The following is a 20,303-nucleotide window of genomic DNA, read 5'->3' as shown; positions in this document are numbered from 1 at the left end:
TGGGGTCACCCCTCATCAGCGCTTTGAGGAAAGGTCTGACATGGAGTGGCATGGTGGCTCAGTGGTTGGCACTGCAGCCTCACAGCGCCAGGGACCCAGGTTTGATCCCACCCTCAGACGTCTGCGTGGAGTTTGCACATTCTCCTCCTGTCTGCGTGGGTTTCCTTTGGGTGCTCCGGTTTCCTCCCACAGTCCGAAGATGTGCAGGTTAGGTGGATCGGCCATGCTACATTGCCCATAGTGCCCAGGAATGTGTCATCTAGGTGGATTAGCCAAGGGAAGTATAGGATTACAGGGATACAGTAAGTGGATGAGTGTGGGTGGGAAGTTGTTTGGAGAGTTGGTGTGGACTTGTTGTGCTAAATCGCCCATTTCCTCATTGGAGCAATTGTATGATTCTAAATGAACTGCCATTCAGGTACTTGATGGCTGACAGAGGAGTTTTGTGTGGGATCAGGGACCAGTCCCCACTACCAAAGGAAAGCCCCTCCTGCCAAGAGATGCCAGCCAATCAGAGACTGCCAGTTCAACAGAACAGCTGCGCCCCCAAGAAGTTCTGGTTGCTGCTGGTATGGCACCATTTGAAGAGATCCCAGAATATTGCTGACGAAAGGAGCTTCACAGGGCAGGGAAAGGTGGAGGGAGGGTGTTGACAGGAAGGATTTGTCGGTCCTTAGTGTGCCCTTGCCTCATTTTCTAAAGGAAATCTTTCATGGAATGTGGATGACGCTGGCAAGGTCGGGGTTTAATGCCCATTCTGCATTACCCTTGAACTGATTAATTGTCTAGGCTAATGATTTGGATGAGGGAACAAAATGTAACATCTCCAAGTTTGCTGATGATGCCAAGTTGGGTGGAAGGATTTTCTGTGATGAGGATGCAGGGATCCTTCAGCATGATCTCAACAGGTTGGGTGAGTGGGTATATCAATGGCAGATGCAGTGTAATTCGGATAAATTATTCACTTTGGAAGCAAATATAAAAAGGCAGATTTTTACCTGAGTGGCTATAAGTTGAGAGAGAGGAGTGTGAAGTGGGTCCTGGGTGTCCTTGTGCACCAGTTGCTGAAGGTAAGCATGCAGGTGCAGCAGATGGTAAAGAAGGCAAATGGTATGTTGGCCTTCATTGTGAGAGGTTTCGAGTACAGGAGCAGGGATGTGTTGCTGCACTTATACAGGGCCTTAGTGAGACCACACCTGGAATATTGTGTGCAGTTTCGGTCTCCTTTCCTGAGGAAGGATGTTGTTGCTCTTGAGGGAGTGCGCGAAGGTTTACCAGGCTGATTCCGGGTTTGGTGGGTCTGACACATGAGGAGAGATTGATCAAGTTAGGTTTGTTTTCACTGGAGTTCAGATGAATGAGAGGGGGATCTCAGAGAGGCTTATAAAATTCTAACAGGACTGGACAGGGTAGATGCAGGGAGGATGTTCCTGATGGTGGGTGTGTCCAGAACCAGGGGTCACAGTATGAGGATTCAGGGTGGATCAATGGAGATGAGGAGACATTTCTTCACTCAGAGAGTGGTGAGCCTGTGGAATTCATTACCACAGGAAGTAGTTGATGCCAAAACATTGAAAGTATTTGAGAGGCAACGAGATATAGCACTTGGGGTGAATGGGATCAAAGGTAATGGGGAGAAGGTGGGATTAGGCTGTTGAGTTGGAGATCAGCCATGACTGTGATGAATGGTGGAGCAAGCTCAAAGGGCTGAATGGCCTCCTCTTGCTCCTATCTTCTACGTTTTTATGTTTAGATTCCAGGGGTTCGTTAAGAGTGAACCACACTGCTGCATATTTGGGGTCACATGTTGGCCAAGTCCACAGAAGGACAGCAGTTTGCTTTACCTTGTTGAAACATTTTAAAACAATTGATGACATTTTCAAGTTTACCATTGCTGCGACCCCAGAATTCATTTCCAGATTTACTTCTTGAATTGGAATTTCCAACAGTTAGCGTGTTGGGTTTGAACCCGTGAGCAATAACCTGGGCCCCTCCATTTATGGTAATTGACATTACCATAACCCCAGCACTTCTCCAGATGAGGGCCTTTGAACAAGGGACAACATCGCCGCCACCACCAACCCCACCCCCAACACCGAGAGCCAGCAGGCAACCTCAAACAAACGCACATTTAAGGAGATAGTTGGAACTGCCGATGCTGGAGAATCTGAGATAACACAGTGCAGAGCTGGATGAACACAGCAGGCCAAGCAGCATCAGAAGAGCAGGAAGGCTGATGTTTTGGGTCGAGATCCTTCTTCTGAAGACCCATGGGCCTTTCTACCACTGGCTGAATTGGCATGGGAGTGGGTGAGTGATGACAAGGCCCCTGTTCCCATTTAAATACCCTCTCTGTGGCTAATCCTGTCATGACCTCACTGAGTGTACAGAGCAGCTTGATGGAAAAGTTGACAGTGGGCCTGACTGACCTCCCTGACTAACCCAGTCTGTTGTGAAGCGAGCACCTCCTGACTCTCTTGCTGGCTGTGAAGGCCCCATCTTCTCAGACACTTGTTACGATATTTTAATTTTCTGTCTAACATGATCACATCTGTCTGCACAGCAGGTGAGATTAGTTTAGAATGGCATCATGGTAGGTATAGACATGGTGGGCCGAAGGGCCTGATCCTGTGCTGTCCACCATTCTCTGTTCTATTTAGTTGCTCCTTTAGACAGTTACTTCTGCTTTGTGAGTGACTAGACCAGATCACGAATAACATTGATTCTTTCTCATTGATTGGTAGTGGGTCATTAATCAGCTTCACAAAATCTGTGAACTGTAAACAGGAAGAGCACAGATGGAGATCACTGAGTCCCTGGGGCCTGAACTCATTCTTTGAAGGAACTTTTCAATTCATCCGACTCCCGTGTTCTTCCCTCAGCCATTTCTCCTGGTCATGGAAAAGCAGTTGCTCAATTTGCTTCTCTATTCCTTTCAGGTAACATCTCCCTGATCATCAAACTCTCTGTGTTAAAAATGCCTTCTCTTGTCTCACCGCTGGTTTTTGTTAGTTATCCTAAATATAGGAACTGATCCTGCACTGGAGGAAACAAGACTTCCTGCATTCCTCGAACTGATCCTTCACAATTTTTAACAATCCTGCTTCCCCAGCAAATCTGCTGGGTTACACAACTATCTTGACAGTTCCAACATATCTCTCATCTCTCCATTGCTTCTCTTGTTCCTTGCAAACTCTAAATGGTAGCCACTGCGTAATCCCCTGCGTAGCCTCTATGCTGAGGCTTTGTCCCATTTGAAAGACATTGTATGTCACTCTGATTGAAAAGCTGTCATCATCCACTTCACCAACACCTTCCACCCCAACCTTCAGTTCACCTGGGCCATCTCCAGCACATCCCTCACCTTCCTGGACCTCTCAGTCTCCATCTCAGGCAACCAGCTTGTAACTGATGTCCATTTCAAGCCCACCGACTCCCACAGCTACCTAGAATACACCTCCTCCCACCCACCCTCCTGCAAAAATTCCATCCCCTATTCCCAATTCCTCCGCCTCCGCCGCATCTGCTCCCACGATAAGACATTCCACTCCCGCACATCCCAGATGTCCAAGTTCTTTAAGGACCGCAACTTCCCCCCCACGGTGATTGAGAACGCCCTTGACCGCGTCTCCCGCATTTCCCGCGACACATCCCTCACACCCCGCCCCCGCCACAACCGCCCCAAGAGGATCCCCCTCGTTCTCACACACCACCCTACCAACCTCCGGATACAACGCATTATCCTCCGACACTTCCGCCATTTACAATCCGACCCCACCACCCAAGACATTTTTCCATCCCCACCCCTGTCTGCTTTCCGGAGAGACCACTCTCTCCGTGACTCCCTTGTTCGCTCCACACTGCCCTCCAACCCCACCACACCCGGCACCTTCCCCTGCAACCGCAGGAAATGCTACACTTGTCCCCACACCTCCTCCCTCACCCCCATCCCAGGCCCCAAGATGACATTCCACATTAAGCAGAGGTTCACCTGCACATCTGCCAATGTGGTATACTGCATCCACTGTACCCGGTGCGGCTTTCTCTACATTGGGGAAACCAAGCGGAGGCTTGGGGACCGCTTTGCAGAACACCTCCGCTCAGTTCGCAACAAACAACTGCACCTCCTAGTCGCAAACCATTTCCACTCCCCCTCCCATTCTCTTGATGACATGTCCATCATGGGCCTCCTGCACTGCCACAATGATGCCACCCGAAGGTTGCAGGAACAGCAACTCATATTCCGCCTGGGAACCCTGCAGCCATATGGTATCAATGTGGACTTCACCAGTTTCAAAATCTCCCCTTCCCCCACTGCATCCCTAAACCAGCCCAGTTCATCCCCTCCCCCCACTGCACCACACAACCAGCCCAGCTCTTCCCCCCCACCCACTGCATCCCAAAACCAGTCCAACCTGTCTCTGCCTCCCTAACCGGTTCTTCCTCTCACCCATCCCTTCCTCCCACCCCAAGCCGCACCCCCAGCTACCTACTAACCTCATCCCACCTCCTTGACCTGTCCGTCTTCCCTGGACTGACCTATCCCCTCCCTACCTCCCCACCTACACCCTCTCCACCTATCTTCTTTACTCTCCATCTTCGGTCCGCCTCCCCCTCTCTCCCTATTTATTCCAGTTCCCTCCCCCCATCCCCCTCTCTGATGAAGGGTCTAGGCCCGAAACGTCAGCTTTTGTGCTCCTGAGATGCTGCTTGGCCTGCTGTGTTCATCCAGCCTCACATTTTATTATCTTGGAATCTCCAGCATCTGCAGTTCCCATTATCTCTGATATCATTTAAACCCCTTCCAGGCCGCAAGTCAATGCTCAAATCCTGCACTCTGCTTCCAAATATGTCATGTGTGGGTACCCCTGTGCTCAGAAATCTGCCCTATAAAGACCCACAAGCAAATCTCAGGACACTGACAAAGTATCTTGTTCAAATTGGGGGAAAGATGATGTACAGACTCTCCAACAGAGCAGCACTCCCTCAGCACTGACTCTCCGACAGTGCGGCGCTCCCTCAGTACTGACTCTCTGACAGTGCAGCACTCCCTCAGTACTGACTCTCTGACAGTGCAGCACTCCCTCAGCACTGACCCTCTGAACATGCAGCACTCCCCCAGTACTGACCCTCCGACAGTGCAGCACTCCCTCAGTACTGACCCTCTGAGAGTGCAGCACTCCCTCAGTACTGACCCTCTGACAGTGCAACACTCCCTCAGTACTGACCCTCTGAGAGTGCAGCACTCCCTCAGTACTGACCCTCTGACAGTGCAACACTCCCTCAGTACTGACCCTCTGAGAGTGCAGCACTCCCCCAGTACTGACCCTCTGACAGTGCAGCACTCCCTCAGTACTGACCCTCTGACAGTGCGGCACTCCCTCAGTACTGACCCTCTGACAGTGCAGCACTCCCTCAGTACTGACCCTCTGACAGTGCAGCACTCCCTCAGTACTGATCCTCCGACAGTGCGGCACTCCCTCAGTACTGACCCTCTGACAGTGCAGCGCTCCCTCAGTACTGACCCTCCGACAGTGCGGCACTCCCTCAGTACTGACCCTCTGACAGTGCGGCATTCCCTCAGTACTGACCCTGTGACAGTGCGGCACTCCCACAGCACTGACCCTCTGACAACGTGGCACTCCCTCAGTACTGATCCTCCAACAGTGCGGCATTCCCTCAGTACTGACCCTCCGACAGTGCTGCGCTCCCTCAGTACTGACCCTCTGACAGTGCAGCACTCCCTCAGTACTGACCCTCTGACAGTGCAGCACTCCCACAGCACTGACCCTCTGACAGTGCAGCCCTCCCTCAGCACTGACCCTCTGACAGTGCGGCACTCCCTCAGCACTGACCCTCCGACAGTGCGGCATTCCCTCAGTACTGACCCTCTGACAGTGCAGCACTCCCTCAGTACTGACCCTCTGACAGTGCGGCACTCCCACAGCACTGACCCTCTGACAGTGCAGCCCTCCCTCAGCACTGACCCTCTGACAGTGCGGCACTCCCTCAGTACTGACCCTCCGACAGTGCGGCATTCCCTCAGTACTGACCCTCTGACAGTGCGGCACTCCCACAGCACTGACCTTCTGACAGTGCGGCACTCCCTCAGTACTGACCCTCCGACAGTGCGGCATTCCCTCAGTACTGACCCTCTGACAGTGCAGCATTCCCTCAGTACTGACCCTCCGACAGTGCGGTGCTCCCTCAGTACTGACCCTCTGACAGTGCGGCACTCCCTCAGCACTGACCCTCTGATGATACACCACTCTTTCATTGTATTGTTCCATGAATCATGGACTAAAATGGTTTGCGTGAGGTTTGAACCCACCAACCTCCTCACTCAGGGTGAGCAGTGCACTGAGGTGTTCTCACAAACCAGCAGCGATAATATCTGGTAAGGAGTGGGCACTTGTGCCAATCAATGTGGTAGGGAGAAATCAGAAATAAAATTGAGCTTTGGACAATGAACTGCATTCGAAGAAAGCTTTGATCGGAGCTGTCAGGATTGATCCCTGGCTGAGAATGAATAGGCTGACACTGCCCTCTGTCATCAGCCCTTGTTCACTGTAAATGCGGCCGATGGGACAGAAAGAAACAATTGCGTTTCCTGTCACACAGGAGAGGGAAACTCGTTTTTGTTGTTGAAATTTATGCCCCCCTTTCAGCACTGATGCCAGGGACTCAGGGACATAGCCATGAATCAAGAGGCAGATCTTTAGGAAGTCATTTCAGGATATACTTGTGCTCAAATGGTTCTCAAAGGCTGGAATTCATTTCTGAAAACCGCGATTGTTAATTTCGGAACTGGCTGATCAAACTTCGTTAATCAATAGCATTTATGGAAATGGGAGAGTCAGGGTCCAGAGGGATAAAGGGATGACAATTTAAGACTGAGATGAGGAGGAATTTGTTCTCTCAGAGGGTTGTGACTCTTTGGAACTCCTTGCCACAGAGAACTGTGGGGGTGGAGTCATTGTGTATATTTAAGGCTGAGACAGGTAGAGCCTTGACTAGTCGGGGAATCAAGGGAAAGGGCAGGATAGTGGATGTGAGGAATATCAGATCAGCCATGATCCTATTGAATGGCACAGAAGGCTTGAGGGGTCAAACGGTCTACTCCTGTTTCTATTTCTTGCCCTCTTATAATAAGTTAGATCACAGAGTAGCCACAATCTCACTGAGGAGCGGATGTGGCTCCTGTTCCTACTCAAAACTTCAGTCCTGTTCATGTTTGATGTAATCTCTGAATGATAAGATGGCATATTGTCCTAAAATGTGGGAGATTTAGAAAACAGGAGCTAATACATTTTAGCCAAAAATCAAAATAACTGACCAGCAAAAACAATGTTGCAATGGGAAACAGATTTGGTGCTGTGGGAATGTAGATGGATGCATATTGGCAGGTCCTGAAGAAGGGTCCCGACCTGAAACATCAGCTTTCCTGCTCCTCTGATGCTGCTTGGCCTGCTGTGTTCATCCAGCTTCACACCGTGTTATCTCAGATTCTCTAGCGTTGGCAGTTCTTACTGTCTCTATTGGCAGGTTCATTGTTGGATGTCTGTGGGAACTTTATCTGCAAAAAAATTGGCTGCCACATTTTCCCCATCACGACAGTGGGGACCTTTCAAACGAAAGCCCCTCTTCCCATCTCTATCCCATTTAACCTTTCCTTTTCAAGTACCTGTCCAAACATCTTACAAATAGTAGGACTTACACCTACCACGTCCTCTGGCAGTTCATTTCACATAACACACCATCTTGTCTGTGAAAATGTTGACCCTCAGAACTGTTTTAAATCTTTCCCCTCTCACCTTAAACCGAGGCCCTCTAGTTTTTACGTTTTCTACCTTGGGAAAAGACCCTTGCTAGTCACTTAATCGGTGCCCCTCACGATTTTATAAACCCCCACAAGGTCAACCCTCAACCTCCTGCACTCCAGGCACAAAGGTCCCAGCTTATCCAGCCTCTCTTTGTAACTCAAACCCTCCAGTCCTGGTAACATCCTTGCAAATCTATTTTGCACTCTTTCCAATCGAATAATATCCTTCCTACAGCACGGCGATGGGAACTGTGCACTGTATTCCAAAGGTGGCATCCATACATCTGCAACATGATGCCCCAACTCCTCGACTGAATGCTTTGGCCAATGAAGGTAAGTGTGCCAAACATGTTTTTGACCTTCCCAGTGACACCACTTGCAAGAAACTATGCACCTGAGCCTCTTAACTGTTAACCAACCAACCAATCTTTGTGTCATCCATAAACTTTTATCCAAACCTCCCCACACAGTCATCAACGGGACATGAATAATAAGAGGGTTAGATAGGGTGGACAGGGAGAGCCTTTTTCCTAGGATGGTGATGGCGAGCACAAGGGGGCATAGCTTTAAATTGAGGGGTGAAATATATAGGACAGATGTCAGAGGTAGTTTCTTTACTCAGAGAGTAGTAAGGGAATGGAACGCTTTGCCTGCAACGGTAGTAGATTCGCCAACTTTAGGTACATTTAAGTCATCATTGGATAAGCATATGGACGTACATGGAATAGTGTAGGTTAGATGGGCTTGAGGTTGGTATGACAGGTCGGCACAACATCGAGGGCCGAAGGGCCTGTATTATGCTGTAATGTTCTATGTTCTATGTTCTATGTCATTGATACATTTGGCGAGTAACAGAGGGCTCAGCACAGATCCCTGTGGTATGCCACTGGATATTAGTTTCCAGTCACTAAAACAGCTTTCTGTCATCATCCTCTGTCTTCTACAACTGAGCCAATTTTAAATCCAATCTATCGAATTACTCTGTTTCTCAAAGATAGTAAGAACTGCCGATGTTGGAGTCAGAGGAACACAGCGGGCCAGGCAGCATCAGAGGACCAGGAAAGCTGACATTTCAGGTCAGGAGCAGAATTTCTGAAGAAGGGTCCCGACCCAAAACGCCGGCTTTCCTGCTTCTCTGATGCTGCCTGGCCTTCTTACTCTGTTCCCCATGTGCATTTGCCTTCTTGATAAGCCACCCATGTGGGTCCTTGTCAAAGCCTGAGCTGAAATTTGTCTAAACCACATCAACTGCACTGCCTTCAACTACATGCTTGGTCACCTCCTCAAAAATTCCAATCAAATTTGTTAAGGACAACCACTCTCCAATGAGGCTTTGCTGACGATCCTTGGCCAAACCTTGCCTCTCCAAGTGGAGATCAATGCTGTCCTTCAGCATTTCCTCCAATCGTTTTTCTACCACTGATGTGACACTTCATTGGTCTGTAGTTCTCAGAGTTACCTACACAACTCTTGTAAACACATTAGCTGTTCTCTGAGCTCCAGATAGTAGTGGAGGCAGATTCAATGAAGACATTCTAAAGAAAATGAAATGCTTATTAGAAAACCAAAAATGCACAGGGTTACAGGAAGAAGGCAGGACAATGGCATTGAGTGAAATACTGATTCAGAGACAGCCAGTCCAGAAACAACGGGACAAATAGCCAACTTCCAAATTGTAGTTTTTTCTATGATCCAGAGAAAGGGAATTCAAATTTCAGTGTGGGCACTGTGAGAAACTGGAACTAAAATTCTGTGGAGGTGACGGTGGAGCAGTCAGCTGGAGAGGTAAGGCATGCGGCAGTCCACTGAACCCTGTCAGGGAGTCAATGTGTGTTAAGAGACTTTGAGAAAATGTCCAGGTAAATGTGAGGTGTTGTATTTTAGAAAGGCAAACCGGAGCAGGACTAATACAGTCCTGGGTAGTGTAGCCAAACAAAGAGACCTTGGGATGTGAGTTCAACATTCCTCGAAGGCGAAGTCACAGTTGGACAGGGTAGTGGAGAAGATGAGAGATAATGGGAACTGCAGATGCTGGAGATTCCAAGATAATAAAATGTGAGGCTGGATGAACACAGCAGGCCAAGCAGCATCTCTGATGACCTCTCTGATGAAGGGTCTAGGCCCGAAACGTCAGCTTTTGTGCTCCTGAGATGCTGCTTGGCCTGCTGTGTTCATCCCGCCTCACATTTTATTATCGTGGAGAAGATGGTTTGGTACACTTACCTTTATTGTTCAGTGAGTTGAGTAAAGGGAGTTGGGAGGTCATATTACAGCTGCATAGGACATTGGTTCAGCCACTTTTGGAATATCGTGTTCAATTCTGGTCTCCCTGCTATAGGAAGGATGTTGTGAAACTTGAAAGGGCTCAGTAAAGATTTACAGGGATGCTGCCAGGGTTGGAGTTATGGGGAGAGGCTAAATCAGCTGGGGCAATTTTCCCTGGAGTGTCGGAGCCTGAGGGGTGGCCTTACAGAGGTTTATGGAATCATGAGCAGCATGGGTGGGGTGAACAGCCAAGATATTTTTCCCCGGGGTGGGGAAGTCTAAAACTAATGGGTGCAGGTTTAAAGTGAGAGGGAAAAGATTTAAAAGGGACCTCAGGGGCAACTTTTTCGCATACAGTGTGTTGTGGTATGAAATAAACTGTTGGAGGTGGTGGAGGCTCGTACAATGACAACATTTGAAAGACATCTGGATGGGTACATGCATAGGAAGGGTTTGGAGGGATATGGGTCAAATCCTGCTAAATGGGAGTAGATTTATTTGAGATATTTGGTCAGCATGGACAAGCTGAACCGAAGGGTCTGTTCCTGTGCTGTACAGTTTTATCACTCTATGTCTGTAACGGAAAAGGATTCTCCTCAGAGATGCTAGTAGCAAATATCATTCTGTTGAAAGGGCTTACCTGAGTGTCTCAGAAATGCATCTGTCTGATGTCTTTTTAAGTCATATCCCAGAAGGTAATGTCAATGAGAGGATAAAATATTGTCACAAGTTTGCATAATGATGATGGCCTCTTTCCTTTCTGTATTTCTTACGATTCTGTAAAACTCGATAGTAATTGTTCAGCTTGCTGTCCCTTGTTTTGTACTCGGGCTATGTCCTGGGGGACTCCTAGTTCTGGTATGGTTGTGTCCTAGCATGCTCAGGGGCCAGCATCCAGATGATTGGAAGGAAACTTCACTTTAAACATAACCAAGATGTTTCATCTTTCTCCAGACTGAGAGCTTGCTTTTCTCGGGATTAGGTTTGGCAGAGGAATGACCTATAATCCTTTGCTTTAAGGTGTTTCTTTTGCTCTTTCCCCACCTGTGAATTACTGTAATAATGGCATAATTTGAACATGTTTCTTTGGGCATTTTGAAGGTTTATACTGCTTAATCACTTTATTGCTGTACAATTACAGGATTAAAACTCTCTGCTTGTAAATCTATGTCCATTTCCACAGAAATAGTTTGCAGAGCGGACCCCTGTAATGAAAGACCAGGTGTCTTGATTGTATTACATTCTCAGACATGAATATTAAAGCATCAACAGAGTTCTTTCAGCCCATGCTGCCTATACTAGCCCTCTGAAAGAGCTAACCAGTTAATTACACTCTCCCTGCAAATTTATTTCCCCTTGAAATATTTATCCAATTCAAAGTTTCAATTGAGTCTGCTTTTGTTAATTTTTCAGATAGCCTATTTCAGATCAGACCTACTCAAGGAGTTTAAAACAAAACATGCTCCACATTTCCTCTCCTGGTCCTTTTGCTAATTATCCACAATAATAAGTCCTCCACCTTATTGATCTGTCAGTGGAAATGGTCCTCCTTTCAAATCCTACCTTTGTTTCAAATCTCTGGGTGGTGGGTGCCTGGAACGCATTGCCAGAGGAGGTGGTAGTGTCTTTTAAGACGTATCTGGACAGGTACATGGATGGGCAGGGAGCAAAGGGATGCAAACCCTTAGAAAATAGATGACAGGTTTAGACAGAGGATCTCAATCGGCGCAGGCTTGGAGGGCCGAAGGGCCTGTTCCTGTGCTGTAATTTTCTTTGTTCTTTGTTCTCTGATTCCCCAGGAATTCAGGAGTTTAATAGACCTTCAATTCCATTGTAAACTTTCTCTTTCTCTCCAATTTCTTCCCACTTATCCTGGATGCTGTGAATGACAGAATCATAGAACATTATGGCACAGAAGGAAGCCATTTGGCCCTTCATGCCTGGATTGGTCCTATTACCCAATCTCAATCTCCTGCCTTCTCTCCATATACCATTTCTGCCCAAACAACCATCCAAACCCCTCCTGAAAGCCTCAATTGAACCTCCCTCCACCCCATTTCCTGGCAGTGCACTCCAGGCCCTAATACTCACTGAGTGAGAAAGCATTTTTCTCACATCACGCTTGCTTCGTTTGCACATCACTTTAAATCTACACCATCTTGTTCTTCCTCCTATTATGAGTGAAGACAGTTTCTCCCCCTCTATCCAGTCAACTAATGATTTTGAAAACAGGAACAAAAACAGAACTTGCTGAAAAAGCTCAGCAGGTCTGACAGCATCTGTGAAGAAAAAATTCAGAGTTAACATTTCGGGTCTGGTGACTCTGCCTCAGAACAGATGTCTGCTAATGATTTTGAAAGCCTCGATTTGATGTCCTCTGAACCTTCTCCACTTCAACGAGAACAGTCCCAGCTCTTTCTCTCTTCATCACTGAAATTTTGCATTCCTGGAACCATTATTGCAAATCTCATCTACACTCTCTCTCCAACATCAAAGGTGGCCCCCACAATCCTCTCAGTGGCTGGTTTCGATTCAGAGCCTTTGCGTTTTCTCCTGTGCACATCTCTTTCTCTGTTCTCCCCCTCACTCGCAGGACACTGGTCTAAAGGAGCCCATCACTTGAGCCCCTCACTGACATTTCACCGACATAACCGTCCGCTGTGTTGCAACAGCATGTACAGTTGTGAATATTGGAAAGAGAATGCTACACTAGTGGGTGTGGACACAGTTACAATGTTTAAAAGTCATTTAGAAAAGTACATGAATAAGAAATGCTTGGAGAGACTTGGGCCAAACACAGACAGTTGGGCTAATTTAGTTCAGGATTATGGTTGACATAGATTGGTTGGACCAAAGGGTCTGTTTCCATGCTGTGTGACTCCAAGAATCTATAGAGCCTCAGATAGTTTTCATGTGGAGTATGGCGTATAGTTTTGTTTTCCTTAATTAGGAAGGGATATTAGTGCATTGGATTTAGCTCAGAGAGTCTTCACTTGTTTTTAATTCATTAATGGGATGAGGGATGCATTTATTGCCCATCCCTAATTGCCCAGTGGGCAGTTCAGAGTCAGCCACATTTGCTGTGGGTCTGGAGTCACATGTAGGCCAGACCGGGTAAGGATGGCAGTTTCCTTCCCTAAAGGACATTATTGAACCAGGTGGGTTTTTCCGACAATCGATTCATGGTCATCATGAGATTCTTAATTCCAGATATTTTACTGAATTCAAATTCCACCATCTGCCGTGGCGGGATTTGAATCCAGGTCCCCACAACATTATCTGGTTCTCTGGATTAATAGTCCAGCGATAATACCACTTGGCCATCACCTCCCCTGTACTCACAGGAGTTTATTAGAATGAGAGGTGATCCGCTGAGGTGGCTCTGTGGTTAGCACTGCAGCCTCACAGCACCAGGGACCCAGGTTTGATTCCAGCCTCGGGGCAACTGTCTGTGTGGAGTTTGCACATTCTCCCCGTGTCTGCGTGGGTTTCCTCCGGGTGCTCCGGTTTCCTCCCACAGTCCAAAGATGTGCACGATTGGCCATGCTAAATTGCTTGTAGCATTCAGGTATGTGTAGCTTAGGTGGGCTATAGGGGGATGGGTCCAGGTGGGATGCTTTGAGAGTTAGTGTGGACTTGTTGGGCTGAAGGGCCTGTCTCCGCACTATAGGGGGTTCTATGATGATGATATTGGATCCAGTGGCAAGCTGATAGGAGGTTCCCTCTCACAGGGGAATTTTCAGGTAAGGGATGCAGTTTAAAAATTAGGGATCTCTCATTTAAGACAGAGACAAGATTTGTTCTTCTCTCAGGGGGTTATCAGAATGGGGAATTCTTGCCATCAGTGAGCAGTGCAGATGGGGTCATTGAATATGTTTGTGACTGAGCTGGACAGACTCTTGGACAACAGGGGAGTAAAGGCTAATATGGGGTAGGCAAGAAACTGGAGGCAGTGCCACCGTAAAACCAGTCATAATCAAATCTACCAGTGGGCAAGACTGAAAGGGCCAAATGGCCTTGTCTTCCTCCTAATTCTTGTGCCCTTGGTTAGAATCACAGCCTGTTTTGTAGTCTCTGTTGGCAGTACCCTGCTGGCATTCACAGTCTAGGGATGTCCATCTGGGCAGTATCCATTCAGGATATGGAGGAGATCGGAGAACATTTCAGGGGGCCCAGGGACAGGAGCAGATGAGGCTATTCAACCCCTCGAGTTAGTTCTTCCACACACAGATTGTGACTGAAAGGTTCCCCAAATCGACTTATCTGCATCATTATATTTTCTCAGGCTAATGATGCTGTAACAGTACAGCAGCTGAGTTAGTGACCCTGAGTCATACAGTCGTATAGCATGGAAACTGACACTTTGTCCAACTCTTCCATGACAACCCAGTTTCCCAAACTAAACTAGTCCCAGTGCCCATATCCCTCTAAACCTTTCCTATCCAGGTACCCCTTCCAAATGCCTTTTAAATGTTGTAACTGTACCAGCCTTCACCACTTCCTCTGGCAGCTCATTCCATACACGCACCACCCTCTGTGTGAAAAAAGTTGCCCCTCAGGTCCCTATTATATCTCTCTTCTGTCACCTTAAACCCTCTGGTTTTGAACTTCCCTACCCTGGGGAAAAGATCTGGGCTGTTTACCCCATCCATGCCCCTCATGATATTATCAACCTCTACAAGGTCACCCCTCAGCCTCTGATCCTCCAGGGAAGAAAATCTGACTCCCTTTGAAGGGATAGCACACACTCGAGCTGTGAGATCCTGTTGTGCACAAATTAGCCACTGGTACTGAATATATAACCGCAGTATCTTTGCTTTGAGAGATCTCTGTTGCTCTGAGATTCCTTGCAGTGGGTGGAGGATGTGAGAGGCGCTATGGAGTGTAGGTTCTTCCCAGCAAGGTTGGCTGTGGGCGGGTTAACTGTTCCTCAGGGCCCTCTCACCAAAATGTGTCACTCAGCTGTCACCCAGTGTTTGACCCACAGCTAGAGGCCAGAATGAGGAAAGGAGGAACAGCATTTATAGATTTCAAAAGAAATTATAACGCTTATTGTGAAAGATGAGGTGAATTGGAATAATTTCCTCCGAGTGCATTTCTGCTGATTGAAGTCGGTCCTACGGCATTTTACAAGGACAGGCCCATTATCATTTCAAACAGCAGTTAATTATTCTATTAAACAAAGCCCACTTTTTCCATCTAAGACTTTCATTTTGTTCTTTAATTTCTCCCTGAGGAATTTATACTGTTGAAAACATTCTTGCTTGGTACATTTTAACTGTTAGGTTTTCATGTCCTTGGGACTCCATTAAACTCAGGTTCGCTCTGCATGAGTGAAGCGTTCCTCCCAGAGCAGTGTCCTGTTGTGGGAATGCAGCTATGCCTTCACACATCCATCTCACACTCAGACGTTGCCTATTTGGTAGGCCTAAACACTCCAGTGACGTTTTTTCAGGGAACAGCCAGAATCCTCCTCATTTCCACAGCCATCTGATCGGTACGTCCTGTGCTTGCTGTCATCTGCCTGCGCCACACGTAAACAAAGACCATGAGACATAGGAGCAGAAATTAGGCCATTCGGCCCATCGAGTCTGCTCCACTGTACAATCGAGGTTGATAAGTACCTCAACCCCCATTCTCCTGCTTTCTCCTCGTAACCCTTGATCCCCTAATCAAGAGCCTATCTATCTCAGTATAAAGCTTTCCACTGTATTTTGGAAAACGTGACAATAAAATTATTTATCATTCAAACATTGACTACATTCAGCTGGTTAGCTCCCTGATTCATGATACAAAGCGATGCCAACTCTGTGGGTTCAATGAGGACACCACAGAGGTCACCATTCTCACCGTTACCCATCACTTGTGGCACAGAGACCCTTGGGTTATACTCTTTCCCATCCCTCTGCCTCCAATCGACCTCCTTGGCATTCAATATCATTGCTGTTTCAACCCAGAGCGTCAGTGTGAGTGTGTCTCTGTAAGAGTAATTGTATCAGCGTATGTCCCAATTGTGTGTGTGTGTGTGTGTGTGTGTGTGTGTGTGTGTGTGTGTGTGTGTGAGAGTATATACCTGTTTGTGTATCTGTGTGAGCGTGTGTGCCTGTGTGAGTGTGTGAACCCATGTGACTGTGAGTGAGTATACCTCTGTGAGTGTGTATACCTATGTGAGTGTGTGTACCCGTGTGAGTGTGAGTAAGTATACCTGTGTGAGTGTGTGTGCCTGTGTGATTGTCTCCTGTGTGATTGTGTGCGTTTGGCAATGTGAAGGGAAATGGTTTGTATCTGAAGGAAGAAACAGAGACCTTGCCAGCTGTGAGAATAAATGTGGCTGAGCAGAGTTACCTGAGCTCATCCATTGCCTGCAGAACCTACAGTACAATATTAATAAGAAGGGAACAAAATGGTCTGTCATATGCGATGAACTGTTGGGACTAAGGCACCATGCTGAGCAACATTCTGTGAGCATCTTGGGGCCCCTGTCAAATCCACACCTGACATCACATCTGTGTTCTGCGCCTCTCATTAACAGCACACCAACGGTGAGAAGGAAAGTGGTAATGAGCAGGTAGGTTCATCGCCATCGTGGGGGTGTTCACAGAGCAGCTGGTATGAAGCAGCGCTTTCTAAATCTCACTGTTCAGTCCCTTACTGATCCCCTCAGCCATCACAGCAGCGGCATTGAGTGACGTGAGAAATGCCAGTTCACACATTCTCACTGCTCACCTTGCACTGAGTTAGTATCTAACAGTAGGACACTTGGACTGCTCATTGAACCTAGCTGGAGACCTGACCTTGCCAGCTAATGTGCAGCGGTGTTGTTTAATGCTATTCATATCAGGCAAATTGTGAATCCAGTTACAGATAAGGCATTCCTGATTAATTAATTAGAGCCAAGCCATAAACACCGTCCTTGGACATGTGATCTCAATACTTCTAGTCACATTTTGTCAGGTTGTGAGGGAGTTGTTATACATGCATTTTGTTAAAGTAGATGTAATGCGAGCCATTACGAACACGATCAATGTAATTTCCTGGAAGCTCAGTCGCAGCAGTGTGTACTATCTACAAGATGCAGTGCAGTAATTCACCAAAGATCCTCAAACAGCACCTGCCAAACTCACGAACAGCGCCAACTATAAGGATAAGAGCGGCAAACACATGGTTACACCCCACTGCAAGTTCTCCTCCGAGACACTCACCATCCTGACTGGAAAATATATCGTTGTTCCTTCACTGTTGCTGGGTCAAAATCCTGGAATTCCCTCCCACATCAGGAGGACTGCAGTGGTTCAAGAAGGCAGCTCACCACCACCTTGTCAAGGGGCAACCAGGGATGAGCAAGAAATGCTGGGCCCAGCCAGCGACGCCCACGTCCCACAAATGAATAACAAACAAAATAAAGTCTTGGACTAGGGTTCAAAAAGGCAGACTTTTCCATGTACCTTCTCCTGAAATTGTCCAGCATTTTTTGTCTGCAGCTTCTGTAGTGATGTGCTAGGATGACTGATGTCCATCCACAACCATGTTTTCTGCCAGGTACGAATCCAATCAGTGGTGAGATTTCTCCTCTGATTTCCCTTTTGCCCAAAACTGACTTCAGTTGTGCTTGATAACAAAGTGTGGAGCTGGATGAACACAGCAGGCCAAGCAGCATCTTAGGAGCATAAAAGCTGACGTTTCGGGCCTAGACCCTTCATCAGTTCCTTGCTGCCACACTCAGGCAAATGCGGTTTGATGGCAAGGACAATGGCCCTTATGGTACCTGTAGAATTAAGCTCTCTTTTAGATGCAGAGTCCTGACAGAACAAAAACATGGAAAGACCAGACCAGACCAGAGCAGGAATCGATTATTCAGCCCCTGTAGTCTGCTCCATCATTCAATTGGACCATTCCCTATTATTTCCATCAACACTACCTTCCCACTATGTCTCCAGATCCCTTGATGCCATAAATCTTCAGAAATCTACCAACTTTTGTCTCGATGACACTGAATGATTGAGCTTACACAGCCCTGTTGAGTAGAGAATTCTATAGATTCTCTCAAGTGAAAGGATACCTCATCCCAGTCTTATTTGGGCTACGCCTTATCCTGCAATTATGTTCTCACGGCCAGTTTATCTCCTTCCTGAAATCATTCTTCTCTATGGAATATACCGTTGCAGCTAATAATAAACTATTTTCTTGAACATCTAGCATTCTTCATCAATCATCTCTACAGTTAATGTCCTTTCCCAGCCCACTCCAGCCAATTTTTGCCTTATACCTCTGCAATTACACTTATTTAAGTCAAGCACACTTGTTTCTGATCCAGGTTTCTCACTCCCAAACTGAACGATAAATGCTACCATGTTGTAGTCACTGTTTCCTAACGCATTCCTATTTTTCACAAGTTTTTTGGTTTTCCAGTAGTTCTGGGATATTTTCAGGATGAAGTAATTCACACCAGGCCTTGGAATTAGCAGGAAGATAACTATCGGCCATTTTGCCAGTAATCTTTATCAAATTATATAGTGTATCTTCCTCTGTGGAAACAGATACCAAGGGTAGAGCTTGATGGGGATTTGTGTGGCATGGGCTGGGCAATCTGGCAGAATCAGATGATAATCCCATCTCGACATTGGGAACATTGAACTCCATCATTTGACAGATTTCTTGCTGGGCAGTTGCCAGTTAAGGGAGATTATTGTTTGTTAGCTGCCTTGTTAATGGCTCCAACTCAGGTCATTAATATTCAGCTTCCTGGTTTTCCAAGCCCAATGAGCAAGCTCAGCAGTGAGAAAACTCGACATGGGAGCGAGCAGATTCTGTCTGCCTCTGGGTGTTTCCATTAATGTCCTGACCAGCTCCCAGAGTTGGAAGTCAATTCTGTGATCAACATGTTGACACCAAATGCTGAGTGTGAAACGTCAATGCAGCTATGGACATGCAGCTTGGAGGGAATGTTACTTGCCACTGAGTTTGAATCACCTTGAGAGGGTTGGCTTGCGAAGAGAGACTGAGTAGACTGGGACTGTGCTCATTGGATTTAGAAGAATGGTGCGGGGGTCGGGGGGAGGATCTTATAGAAACATGTAAAATTATGAAGCAGGGAGGTGTTTTCACTGGCGGGTGAAACTAGAACTCGGGGGCATAGCCTCAAAATAAGGGGGAGGCAGATTTGGGACTGAGTTGTGGAGGAACTTCTCCACCCAAAGCGTTGTGAATCTGTGGAATTGCCTGCTCAGTGAAGGGGTTGAGATGTCGTCATTGAATGTTTTAAAGGCGAAGATAGACAGATTTGTGAATAGTAAAGGAATTAAGGTTAGGGTGATTGGACGGGTAAGTGGAGCTGAGTCCTGATCTTATTGAATGACAGAGCAGGCTTGAGGGGCCAGATAGCCTCCTCCTGCTCCTGGCTCTTATGTTCTTATGACTATGGCTGATTCTATGAAGAGTACCATGAGCAGTTTTACTCTCCATTTCAGACTGATTCTGGGCTGGTAACACAGTCTTACAGGGAAAGGCTGAGGAGCTGGGGCAGTGTTATCGAGAGTTTAGAAGAGTGAGAGGTGATCTCATTGAAGTCTATAAAACCTTTACAGCAGTAGACAGGGTAGATGCGGGAAGGTTATTATTGAACAGACTGGGACTGTACTCCTTGGAATTTAGAAGAATGAGGTGGGATCTTAGAGAAACATATAACATTATGAACGGAATAGCTCATATAGAAGCAGGGAGGTTGTTTTCATTAGCGGATGAAACTAGAACTAGAGGTCATAATCTCAAAATAAAGGGGAGCAGATTTAGGACTGAGCTGAGGAGGAACTTCTTCACCCAAAGGGTTGTGACTCTGTGGAATTCCCTGCCCAGAGAAGCAGCTGAGACTTCCTCTTTGAATGTTTTTAAGGTGAAGACAGATAGATATGTGAACAGTAAAGGAATTAAGGATTACAGTGAGAGGGTGGGTAAGTGGAGCTGAGTCTATGAAAAGATCAGCTATGATCTTGTTGAATGGCAGAGCAGGCTCAAGGGGCCAGATGACCTCCTCCTGCTCCTGGTTCTTATGTTCCTGTGTTGTTTAGGACCAAACAGCATTTCAGATTACAATCAATGGATGCCAGGTGCATGTACATATCATTCACCAGCTGCTCCAGCCCACACAGCACCTTTCCAATACACTTGCAGGTTGCTCTGGAAGGAGACTTTAATTGCTCCAACCACTAGCAACAGGCTG

Source organism: Stegostoma tigrinum, chromosome 1 (assembly GCF_030684315.1).
Source record: "Stegostoma tigrinum isolate sSteTig4 chromosome 1, sSteTig4.hap1, whole genome shotgun sequence".
Classification (NCBI taxonomy): domain Eukaryota; kingdom Metazoa; phylum Chordata; class Chondrichthyes; order Orectolobiformes; family Stegostomatidae; genus Stegostoma; species Stegostoma tigrinum.
This window is presented reverse-complemented; position numbering follows the sequence as displayed.